The sequence below is a fragment of the Ambystoma mexicanum genome, chromosome 1p, assembly GCF_040938575.1.
Source record: "Ambystoma mexicanum isolate Mex_15411 chromosome 1p, UKY_AmexF1_1, whole genome shotgun sequence".
Classification (NCBI taxonomy): Eukaryota; Metazoa; Chordata; class Amphibia; order Caudata; family Ambystomatidae; genus Ambystoma; species Ambystoma mexicanum.
In genome coordinates this window covers 199,929,255-199,941,670 of record NC_090921.1, presented here as the reverse complement: position 1 = coordinate 199,941,670, position 12,416 = coordinate 199,929,255, and the positions used below count along the sequence as shown (strand labels likewise).

At 43.1% G+C, this 12,416-nt stretch overlaps 1 pseudogene; it reads left to right on the top strand.

Moving 5' to 3' along the window:
* The window catches only part of LOC138467692 (extracellular calcium-sensing receptor-like), a 77,447-nt pseudogene that overhangs the window by 26,985 nt on the left and 38,046 nt on the right, over positions 1 to 12,416 (top strand).

Here is a 12,416-nt window from a genome sequence, read left to right as displayed (position 1 = left end):
CTAGAATTTTAAACAATGTTAGATCATTGGTGGGATTTTATAGTAGCTTTTAACCAAGAAAATAGGGGTGGTTGAACATTGCTTTTTATATTTAGTTTTACATTGTAATACTTGTTTTATAGTGCGATCATCTAGAGTAGACTGCTTGAGAGCCTTCTTGCTAAACTGAGGTGTTTTCATTTGCACAAAGCTCTTTACTTGGAGTTTATACTCCATTTTCCAGCAACACCTTCGGCGCGCACCCGAGTGACAGCATTGGGCTGCAGCACAGTCTTTAACTGGCCAGCGTCAGCCGGAAGCCTGACACAAAGCCTGTTTTGGCCTGTATACGGCCTGGACGGCCGTCGGCAAGGAGCATTGGCCTGTCCTGGGTCTTGGTCGTGAGTGCTCAACTGTATTCCGTTCCATCAGGTTGGTCACCCTTCCACTGCTATTTCACTGCTCTTGAGCAGGTTATACAAGTAACTATGGGTGGCTATAAATATGATGCAACTACTCAGCCTTCTAAATAAAACCAGGGACTTGGGCATCTTTAGACCTATGAAGGAAGTACTAAAAACATCTACTAGCGCCAATAAAATAGGACTAAAGGCAGCTTTAAGCAATGCTCTGTCTGCTTGTGCGCATTGGGCTGAAGTGGCCAAGCTCATCGAGGAATACAATCTAGATATGCTCCTGATTACTGAAACGTGGATCTTGGATGTCTCTCAGGCATTCTTTCATGATTTCTTCCCAGAAGATGTCTTATACAATCTATTAATCACGTGTGTAAGAGAGGGGGATATTGCAGTCATTTATAGGACTTCACTACAAGTATCCCATTTAAATATTCTTGAATCGGATGATGATTTGCAGTTGAGACAGATGACTAAGTGTCCCCAAAGTCTTCTGTTAAAATTGTGTTGAGATATAGACCCCCCTGGACCATATAGGACATTTTCTGGAAAACCTGGACTCCTTTTTAACAACTACAGGGGGCAAATACAGAAAGATATCATTTACAGGTGACTGGAATGTTTGGCTAGATGACCCCACAAGGCCAGATTCAAAAGAACATTAGGGAATTTTAGAAAACCACAGGATGTGCCCACTAGGAACCTTGCCATCCCATGTTAAAGGCCACTGTCTGGATGTGCTTGTAGTGAGAGGCAATTATACCTCCTTATCAGAGAGTTTACCAATTCACTGGTCTGACCACTTCGCTCAATTTTTTACCTTGATCCCTCCTATGGGGAATAATTAAGACACTAAAGATAGTTCCTCAATACTAGTCTGTAAACGTAAAGATCTGGATAAGATTTCATGAGCGGAAGTTAAGGAATTATTAGACTCTGTAGATAACTCTTTACTAATTGAGGAATTCCTGACAGCTGGGACAAGGATCATGGATCTGATGTGTTCCAGTAATGTACCTTTGAAACCCAAAAAGAAGAGGATCTCCAAACCTTGGTACACCCAAAACCTAGTACCCGTGAGTAAATTGGGTAGTCTAACATGGCGGAAATGGCGAGAGAACAAAAGCCCTAAGAGGGTTGGAAGAGCAAGAAGGGATCTGATCAGTTATAATAAAAAGCCATTTTTGAGGTTAAAAGACATATCCTACACAAAGAAATAGTGGCAGCCAGAAATCAATCAAGAGAACTTTTTTCTATTGTATCTAAGTTCTATTAACCCAGCTGGAAGGTTTTTACTATTGAACCATCCGTGGCACATGCCAATATTTTTAATACATTATTTAAGGAGAAAATTGAGATTATTAAGAAAGACATCGTAGCTTAAGCCAGACTGCATCCCGGAACTCCCCAGAACAGGTGGCTGGTCAGTCCCCACTAGGAATAGCGCCGCTGGAGATAGTAAGCTCGACTTTCCATTTTGATTTTCATCCAGTATCTGAGAATTATGTATACTCGCTATTTAAAGGTTTGAAACCTACAAACGACTCTATATTTCCTTGCCTGCTTATGCAGCAAAGCGTATGGCTCAGGAAATTACACCATTTCTGACTGAGTATATTAATAAATTGTTGAATCAGGGCCCAGTTCCTCAGAGGCTAAAAAACACAATTCTAACACCATTTAAGCAGTAAGCCCCGAGCAGGGGGGGTCATTACCTGAAGTGGTAATGCCCCCCTGCAAGGGGTTTATTGCTATTACTACCCCGACCCTTCTTAAGTCCTGGGTACTAAGAGCATTTTGGAAGAGAAAAGAAAACATTTAAAAATATGGCTGCCAGGGAAGGTAAAATGAAGTCAGTTTTCACTTTCCCAGGCGGCCATTGTAAAATGTAAACAAAAAAATGTCTGCCATGTAAATGGGAGAAGGGACTACACGTAGTCCATTTTCTCTTTCCATGGTTCCCATTAAACAAAGTAAACAAAAAAATGGCTGCCGTGGAAAGGAGAAGGGACTACATGTAGTCCCTTCTTCCTTTCCATGACGGCCTGTCACAGATCGGGAGTGGTTGCGCTGGCAGAAGTGTTTCCAGCGTGTCTGCTCCTGAAATGGACTAAAAAGAAGGTAAGTGGTGGTGAGGGGCGGGGAAGGAATTATGTCTATGGAGGGAAGGGAGAGAGGACCACACTTATCTCGTTCCCCGGCAGGGGATGATGGCTGCCTCCATCCACTAAGCGGCTCAGAGAGGGGGGATTACCGCTGGTAAATCCCCCATTCCGGGCCTCCTCATTGGCTGAGAGGCTGCCAACCCCAACTCCCTGCTGGGTACTAATATTGAAAAAACCTAATCTGAATCACGTGACTCTCCAGAATTATCCACCAATTGCAGGACTCCTGGGGCCTGGAAAAATCCTGGAGAAGGTTGTTACTTGGCAGTTGCAGGATTTTCTGGAAAAAGATTCATTATGGACCCCTTTCAATTGGGTTTTCAACCTAAGTTTGGAACAGAGACGGCCTTGTTGGCCGTTCAGGACTACCTTCTAGAGGTCGCTGACAGGGGTGAGCTTTCAATTTTAGTGATGCTGGACCTGTCTGCAGTCTATAATATAGTCAACCACCTCATTTTGCTTGATCAGTTGAACATGGTTGAGAGGGTTTCTGAGCATGCTATCAAATGGTTTGAATCGTTCCTGATTGACCATCAACAATAGATCAAAGTTGGAGGTTTTGTCTCAGATCCCACTAACATGGAATGTGGAGTACCGCAGGGGTCGTCACTGTCACCATTACTCTTTAATCTGTATTTACAAACTCTGATGGAGATCCTGAGGCATGACAGGATGAATTATCATTCCTAAACTGATGACACCCAGATATTCATCACAACTTTCACTTTCACTAGGGTTAAACACTGCCTGGAGGAAGTTACTGAGTCTACTAACCAGCTTCAACTGAACACTTAATAAACAGAGCTTATATTGTTTGGACATAGACATCTACTCACAGCCTTCAAAAAATGGTAAGTTCCTAACATTTTGGGCTTGGAGCTGGGGTTCGCTTCCAGGGTAAAATATTTAGGTTTTATCTGGCAGGATAATCTGGGTACCGAGGGCCAGGTAGGCGGTAAAGTACAGGCAATGTTTTACTCATTGAGACTGCACAGCAGGTCATACCATATGTCCCGGAAGAAGACCATGCAACAGTGGTGGGTTCCTTAACAAATGCTCAGCTGGACTACTGTAACAGCCTGCTGGTGGGCATTCCAGCTCAACAACTCCACCAGCTTCAAAAAGCCCAGAATGTGGCTGTTAGATTGGTGTGCAGGCTGGGTAAATCAGCCCATGTATCTCCATCTCGTCGAGCACGTCACTGGCTGGCAGTGAAAGAGCGTGTTAAGTCTAAGGTGGTGTGCCTTATCGTTAAATGCTTAAATGGATTGTCGCCAGCCCACTTGAGAGATAAGATTAGCCGCTGTCAACCTTAAAGGTGTTCACGATGAAAAGATCTGTTGCTCTTTACTGTTCCCTCATCTGTTTGTGTGTCAAGGAGTGATAGAAGATGTGCTGTTTTTGTCCCAAACTGTGGAACAGTATTCCAAGAGAGACTGGGCCCTTTGAGACACTTCACCAATTCCTTAAAGCATTCAAACGTTTTTGTTCAAACAATAGAGTAACATCATGTGACGGTGGCCGCTCCTGCTGCTAAAATTGTTCTCAGTCTATACTCTGCTTCGGTTGATTGTTAATTACAGCTGCTCCACTTTACGTTTTGTCTGTCACGAGCCCGTTATAAATACCTGAATCAAATCAAATCAAATGGTTCTAACTTTTTTACTTCCTAAAAATCATTTAAATAAATAGCGTGCAAAATACTACTACTTCAAAATCTTCTCTGTAGCACTGCGTGGTGCCGGTGAGTCACAGTTCAAAACATCTGGCGAGCCTCAGGTTACAAACCCCTGCCCCTCATGGACCTGCAGTGGCGCCTGTTGACCTGGTGAAGTGCAGCATCATGGTCCTAAAGGGGGACAGGGTGGATAAGGGTGTCTTTTTGCTCTACTGCCCCCTAACTCAGTGCCGGGATCCAAGAGCTTGACGCTTCTCTCATCAGTCCCAACCGGTGCAGCAAACACACCTGCCCCCACTCCTCCCCACAGAATACTGTCAAGGTCCCAACAGGATTCAGGACTGGAAATGAACACTCTCTGCACAATTGGCCTAATGTCTAATTGGTAAAGCAACGACAATCATCCTAACGAGCAAGTGTGCACTCATCCCCTTCCTCCTCACTCCCCCGCTCCAGTGCCCTGGCATGAAAATATAAAAAAGCACCCATGACTAAGCAGTGCCAGTGTCACCTATGAGGTTCTGGCGAAGGAGGCTAGCAGGCACCAGGGCAGGTCCAACTTTGCAGACACGACATGGAATGCGCCTGGCACTTTAGCTAGTATCCAGCACTCCCACCTCAATATTGATTGCTTCTGATTAATGTAGATTTCACCAACAATAAAACACAGCCATTCAGGGCATTATTAATTTTTGCCTTTATTTATTTTGCATTTATTTACCGCGTACATAACCCGTAGGTCGTGCTCTTTTTTTTTCCTTCCATGCACATGATTCGAACCTGTATTTGCTCAGCGTGGTCTTGCTTCCACGAGCCGCGGGTTGCCACAGAGCTATCCTCCCGCGCGTGCTTGCATGAAGTTGGTATTGTGTTTTTCTTGTTAGTGGTATATATCAAATAATGGTGTTGCCAAAATTATCCAAGGAGCTAGCTAGTCCGATAGCACAGCGAGTAGAGCGCTCGCTTTGACATCTGTACAAAGCCTGCTGATGCAGGTTCGAATCCCGACAGGGCCAAACTCAGCCCCTTATCCTTCCGAGGTCCATACATGAGCACCACACACCGTGGGTAATAATAAGCAGCGCTCAGAGCTATATAAATGCTAAATTATTATTAACTGATTAACGACAATACACAGAGATATATGAAGTGGAGTTTTTTTATGTAAAATGGCTAGTCATGTTCTCCTTATACTTTTGAAACTTAATTGTAGATCCAGAGTCAATCTGTGTTGTTTACTCTTGCTTAACCTTGTTTTAAAACCTAATTGTAATTTCCCCTGTGTGTGCAGTGAACATGCCAGCGATGACGTGGAGCCATCCTTGTGTAAGGAAGATGGGTGAGGTCTTCACACGCGCTGGTTACGTTATCTGCGCGGTCTGCTGCTCCGCAGAGCTGCGCAGGTCCTCCTGGTGCGCTGCCTGGCCGCCAGTGCCCTCTTAAACAATTTTGGGGCCCTGGGCACGGACATCTTTGGGGCCCCCCTCCACCAAACCAAAGGAATTATGGGATCACGGATACTGCTCGCGCCCCCCACCCGTCGTGCTCACGTCCTATAGGTTGATATGCTATCTCACAACATAATACGCACATTTACTCCCTTTAAGCCCCCTTGCCCTCTTCATTCTTGCTCTAATCAGAATGATATACAGTAGCATTTGAAGACCAACATAAGCAGTCTGTAAAGGGGTTACTGTTCTAGTACATACAGGATACCTTTGATCAATAACATCCATGAAGGTAGATGTAATATTATTGCAGAACCATATGTAAAAGGTACATGAAACCCATAACAGACAGAGAACTCACATTAGCTGACTCACAGAATGCAAAAGTGCTCATGCATGGATAGAGACCACCAATTGCAAGGACGGAGAATGCTACACATACCGTAGCATGGATAGTGGAGGCAGATTAGAAGCTACTAGGGAGGTGTTTTTATCCAGACAGACTGAGATTAGAGGTGGGGTATGATTTTCAAATAGTGTTGCCATTAGATATCAAAGAAACAAATGTCTGTGGTGTGTGATATAAATATGCTCACTATTAACACAGTGAAACCATGAATGAGGGTTTTATGAAGATCATACCATGAGAAGTAAATCACTTGGATGGGCTGACAATATTGAAAGGTTTAGGGACTGGCAACATTGAGAGGTTAGGCAATACAAGATTAAATGAGATGCCCAGGATCACACATTGGTTAAGGGGTAAAGGGGTGAAGCTGGGATTTGTGCCAACTCTATAATTTCTGCATTTGAACACTTTCTTTTCCAGTTTTTACCATAACCTAAAACAATCTCACGTTATAATAAAACTGACTTGGAAAGTACACAAATCGCGTTACCAAACATGACCATTTTTAAACAAAATATTATAGAAGGGTGTTATGCAAAATGGGAATGATTCTAGCTTCATTCTCTCCATCATCAAGGGAAGTATATAAGAACCAGCATACCAATCTATGTGAATTAACACATTTAATCTGGGTTTCTCTTTCGTACTTTAAAGCTTTAAAAATGTCCAAAACAATGGCTTGTGACATTTTCATTTATAAACGTGCATAACAACCTTTGACTTTTACCAAAAAGCAAACCGTTTTTTGTGTCAAACAAGCAGACCTTAAAATGTGCTTGTCTGAGGCCTGCAACATATGGTCCACTCTCTTCTGTCTACCAACCTTTCCAGCCAAATGGCCTACATAAGAAGAAAGATCAAGTAATGGGCTAAACGATACCAGCAGCATGCAAGAAGGCAAACCTCACAGAAGACAGCACAGTAACGTAAGATATTTTAGATGATTTGACCAGGATCACTGTATCGTCTGCTGGCAAATCCAGGATACAAACATGAACGTGTTGTTTCATAGTCTTGAATTTGGATACTTATTCACCTCTTGGACTAACAGTTTATGCCATCGTTGGAGGTGATTGCCTAGGTTTTACAACACCCCATCTGAACAAACCAATTTCTAGACCTTCACTGAACAGACAATAGCAACTCCTATCTGGTACAGGTACATTGCTGATAATAGCAGATGTTGTTCTGCAAACCGAGTACTGTAGGGTATTTTGTGAAAATTTGGGGCCTAGTGGTATTTCCTTACCGCCAAAAATAAGGGTAATTTAGCAATGACTACTCCTTGCATTTAGATTGGGTTTGGCTTTATGGTGGTATAGTGACTATGCATAATTTCAGTACACAGATACATTTTGTTGGTATGCATTTTGTCGTGGTATAGTGGTAAGCATAATTTTCTTTTCTATTTGTGGCCCTAATATACAAAACCTCTTTTTTCTTGCTTGGTCTGTTCGTGTGATCACTAGAGGCCTCGGACCTACATTTATGGATACCACAATTTCACATATAGCGTTCACAAACCCCTGTGGTATTATCACTAATTTATTGACATTAGTGAGATTATATTTCCAGAGGCCTCTCTCTGCTGATTCATGTACGCTCAGCAGACTATTGTATTATGTTCCACTCAGAAGCCACACACACATACCCTTAGTGGAATCACGCACACAGCTATTTATAATTGCTAATGACATTATTTCATCTGTATAGGAAATTTGGCATGTATATTAATTACCTAACAACCTCCCCTTTTCTTGTTTGATATGGTTTAAATGCACCAAAGAAAAACAGAAGCAAAAACACCCTTACACAGGCGGTGTGTTATAATAGTTTCATTTCAAAATAATACATTACCAGCTTTGCGAGGCATTCCTTTCTAAAATAAACAGAAGAGAAACAAATGCAATAATACAACGCATTTCATTTTATATTTGCAACAATGAAAAGAACAGTACATCAATATGACAGTATTTAGATGGCAACATTATAATGTGGCATTTAAACACAGTGATTCCCCAGCGATATCTTTCCTGCCTGAAAAAGACTTCTTTCACACGACACTTCCTCAAATTTTACATGATAATTACCAGTTGTTTGTAGCTTTTCCGCACGCGGAATCTCCTGGCTTGTCGCCTCCGAGAAGTGACCCAGGGTTTTCTTGTTTCTTTAAAGCACACAGCGAGAACATGCAGTTCAATCTGCAATCTGCAGTTCTCAAGCCGGTGCCAAGTGACCAGGAACCCCCAGTCTTTGAAGGTCAACAGTGCAGCTGGAACGACACCTCCCAGCAGCAGAACGAAGGCGACCTCACCGCAGCTTCGCAAAATGTCTTCTCCCCTTCATTCTCTCAGAGCTACCCCAAGAAACCTCTGTTACATCCCCCAGGCTTACGTGTCACCAATCAAATTCACAATATCATATCCTCCTTCCTCAACAATAGCTCATTTTTACAGTAGGCAACTGTATCTAACTGATTTCCTGGAATGCACGTTTGAAAATGAATCTCAGCCTGCCTCTTTTTTCTACATGGAGAACACATTATAATGTTAATGAGTTAGAATCGGTGTTAGTCTTTGCTAACTAAGTTAGTCAATCAGGTATCTAATGTGGTCTCCTGTAAGTGAGGCATTTCAAGTGAGAGAAAAAAATGGTGTGCTTTTAAAATCTGTAGCCTGTCTTCATTTACATGTCCATATGTTACACTGGCAACACATGGCTTGCTGTACCACATTACAGCAATAATGTGATCCCACGCAGTGGCGCTCCATTCCAAAACACGCTAAATTATACTACAGTACATATGCAGGCAGTTTTATAAACTTCAGACATAGGAAAGGCTCAGCCAGCCTTGCTGGAATGTGAACCATTGTGGCACTCAATTTATCAATACGCATTTCACAATTGCCTATTGCACATGATCAACATAATTCCCACAGGAAGGAAAGAATGCTACAGAGTTGTGGTATAAGGAACGCACAAACTATCTATACCAAAGTGAACACAGAAAGCAATACATGATGAATTGATCAAGGCAGATGAGCTTGCCAAAACAGAAAGGAAATGGGTTTAGGGCCTCTGCAGCACCCCATAAAATATTCTGACTTGTGCTATTTAAGACAAGTGAACAATGAAATCTTACTTCTCCAAGGTGGGGGCCCTGGGCAAGAGCCCCTTTTGCCCTTCCAAAAAAACGTCTCTGCTGGCAGCCAGCCAGTGCATGGCACCCCGGGGACAGCTTACAGGATCACAGGTCTCGGGAACCTCTGAGGAAGGGGACATTCAGATAGGAGGGATCTTCCCGGTCCACCTGCAGAAGCTCTACCCCACCGCCACTTTCCGAGAAGATCCTGGGCCAATAACCTGTGAGAAGTAAGACTACACGCTGCTGTGCTTCCATATTAAGTTGCTGTTTCGGGTCTGCGCGTCTTGATGGCAGCATGCAACGTTGTTTATAGGAACCAAACGCATTTCATAGTCTCCATATCACAGCATTGGGTCAGTGTCCATGATTACAAAAAAACAAAACGTGATTAACAGCAGAGGGCGCTACTGAGCAATACCATATTGGCACAGAATAAGGGTGCATAGTTCCCCATATTGATGCAATAGTCGCCACTATAGGTGAAGATAAAAGTGTGATCATTTTGGTGCACTGGCGGCGGTGTGCTTGAAAACGAGTGCTGCATAAAAGGAATACCGCGTAGTGACAAACCTGTGCAGCTATAGGAGTGATTGGAGGTAGGGAACGCTGCATGTGAGGTTTGAGGTGCACTTACAGGTGTATGCATGGATAGGATGGCTGTACATGAGGAGTGCTGCTTGTGAGTATTAAGGTGCATTGACAGGGATGCGTGTATGGGTAGGTGGGCTTGAAGATGAAGTACACTGCACACGAGGAGTAAAATGCATAGATATGAGAGCTGGAAGATAAGGAGTAATGAATACGAAAAGTATGGTGCACTGACAGGGATGTGTGTGGATTGGAGGGCTTGAAGATGAGGAGTGCTGCATACGAGAAGGAAGGGGCATTGACATGGATATGTATATAGAAAGGGGTGCTTGCTGGGTGATGAGTACTGCATAGGAGAAGTAAGGTGCATTGACAAATGTGGTTATAGATTGGAGGGCTTGAAGGTGAGGAGTGCTGCATACGAGAAGTAATGTGCATTGACGGATGTGTGTGGATTGGAGGGTTTGAAGATGAGGAGTGCTGCATACGAGAAGGAGGTTGCATTGGCATGGATATGTGTATAGAAAGGAGTGCTTGCAGGGTGAAGAGTACTGCATAGGAGAAGTAAGATGCATTGACAGGGATGTGTGTGGATTGGAGGGCTTGAAGATGAGGAGTGCTGCATACGAGAAGGAGGTTGCATTGGCATGGATATGTGTATAGAAAGGAGTGCTTGCAGGGTGAAGAGTACTGCATAGGAGAAGTAAGATGCATTGACAGGGATGTGTGTGGATTGGAGGGCTTGAAGATGCGGAGCTCTGCATATGAGAAGGAAGGGGCATTGACAGGGATGTGTGTATAGAAAGGAGTGCTTGCTGGGCAAAGAGTACTCCATAGGAGAAGTAAGGTGCATTGACAGGGATGTGTGTGGATTGGTTGGGTTGAACACAATACTTACATAGAACATCTCTTTTTTTTTTGCTCAGGACAATACACCACCTGCTGGATCGTCTCATGGGGAAAGGACAGCGATCTGGTCAGACCCCAACCTCAGTCATGGTGTTGGGTGTCTTAACCCACATTCAAGTTATTATGCTGCAACATTTGGTGCTGTGGGCTTAGAAAATCCAAGATGGCCGAAAAGCCCATTTTTGCGCCAGAATCCAGGAAAACCGTGCAGTTTTTGCGCACACCAAAATGGTCGCCTAACCTGCCACCCACCAGTGCGAGCGTGATGGGCCAAATGCGCCATGAGTGAAACGTGGTGCCAAAGGAAAAACAGCAGTGCCTTTTAGCTCAAAGAGCGCTTTGAAATCACCTTTGTTTCTTTGAAATGCAAGCTAAAAATGCCTATTTTAAACATTGAAAGATATTCAAAAATCTCACTGAACACCAGCAGACATTTGGCAGAATATAGTCTTGTGTGCATACAAAATCTGGAAAGATGAAGAGCCCAAAACAATGTTTATAACAAAACTGGCCAAGCTGTGGATGTCAGCAGCTTAACTGAAATTGGATTTAAAACCACTAAAATTTAAATGTTTAAAATAAATGAGTGACCTACTTTTGAGCGTCACATAGGTTGCAACTGTTTAAAGGTCATAGTTTTTAACTTAGAATCAGCGTTCTAGCTGCATGTGTAAAAATTGTAAGTTTGATTTGAACAAAGAAAACTGGAACAAAAGTGACATTTAGCTGAAGCCTGGCTTGAAGAGATTGAATTGTGCCCAGCAACTACCCCCGACAGGAGTTGAAACTTGCCCAGCAGCTGCATTTGCAGGCCTGGCTGCCTTCTGCTGTTCCCACCAAAAGGAGATTACACCTCTTTGATTGAATCAGGGGAGCACCTGGGAGCAGGGAAACAGAACAATGAGCTTTCCTTGGCTCAGGCAAATGTTAAATTAGGGGGGGTCGTAAATGGCTTCCTCTTGGAAGAGTTGGAGGAAGTGGACAAACCAGAAATTCCACCATGTGCTTTGGGAAACCACACCCCTCTGGGCCAGAGCAAAATTTTAAAAAGATGGATAATTCATAGTACGGACTTGTCAAAATTATATAATTAATATTATTCTTGTGATTTTTCTGTGCACATTTTAAGAGGTGTTAGGACACTGTGGTATGTTCCTGGAGGTTAGTAGCGGAAAATAAGGTATTACTCCGAATGTCTGTGTGTTAAAATTCTGACACTTTATCGTCTGATGCCCATATTCCTTGTGCATGTTTGTGTAAATTCTGGAAAAGTTTAGAGGTTGTGTTCTTGATGAAAAGGGCAGAATTCTGTCATAAGTGGACACGACATCTTACAAAGACAGGGATTGGATGGTTTGGTGTTACAGAAAATATGTTAACTGGACATATAATATTAGAAAAATGGTACATAAATATGTATTTGGATCAAGAATAGATTTGTGTGCAAATTGACAAGGGGAGTGTTCATTCTGTATGCCATAAAATTGATGCCTGATGACACTCCATTCCTTCCCCCAATCAAGGGAGAGAGGAGAGCTTGGCCAATGATAAGTTGTGAGGGGCAGGCTTAGTTATGCCCACGCACACACCCATTTTCAAAAGACATAAAAGGAACACTGAAACCCAGGTAGAGACTTCACTTTCCCCTTTCTTGTGAAGCGCTTTGCAAGACAAGACAA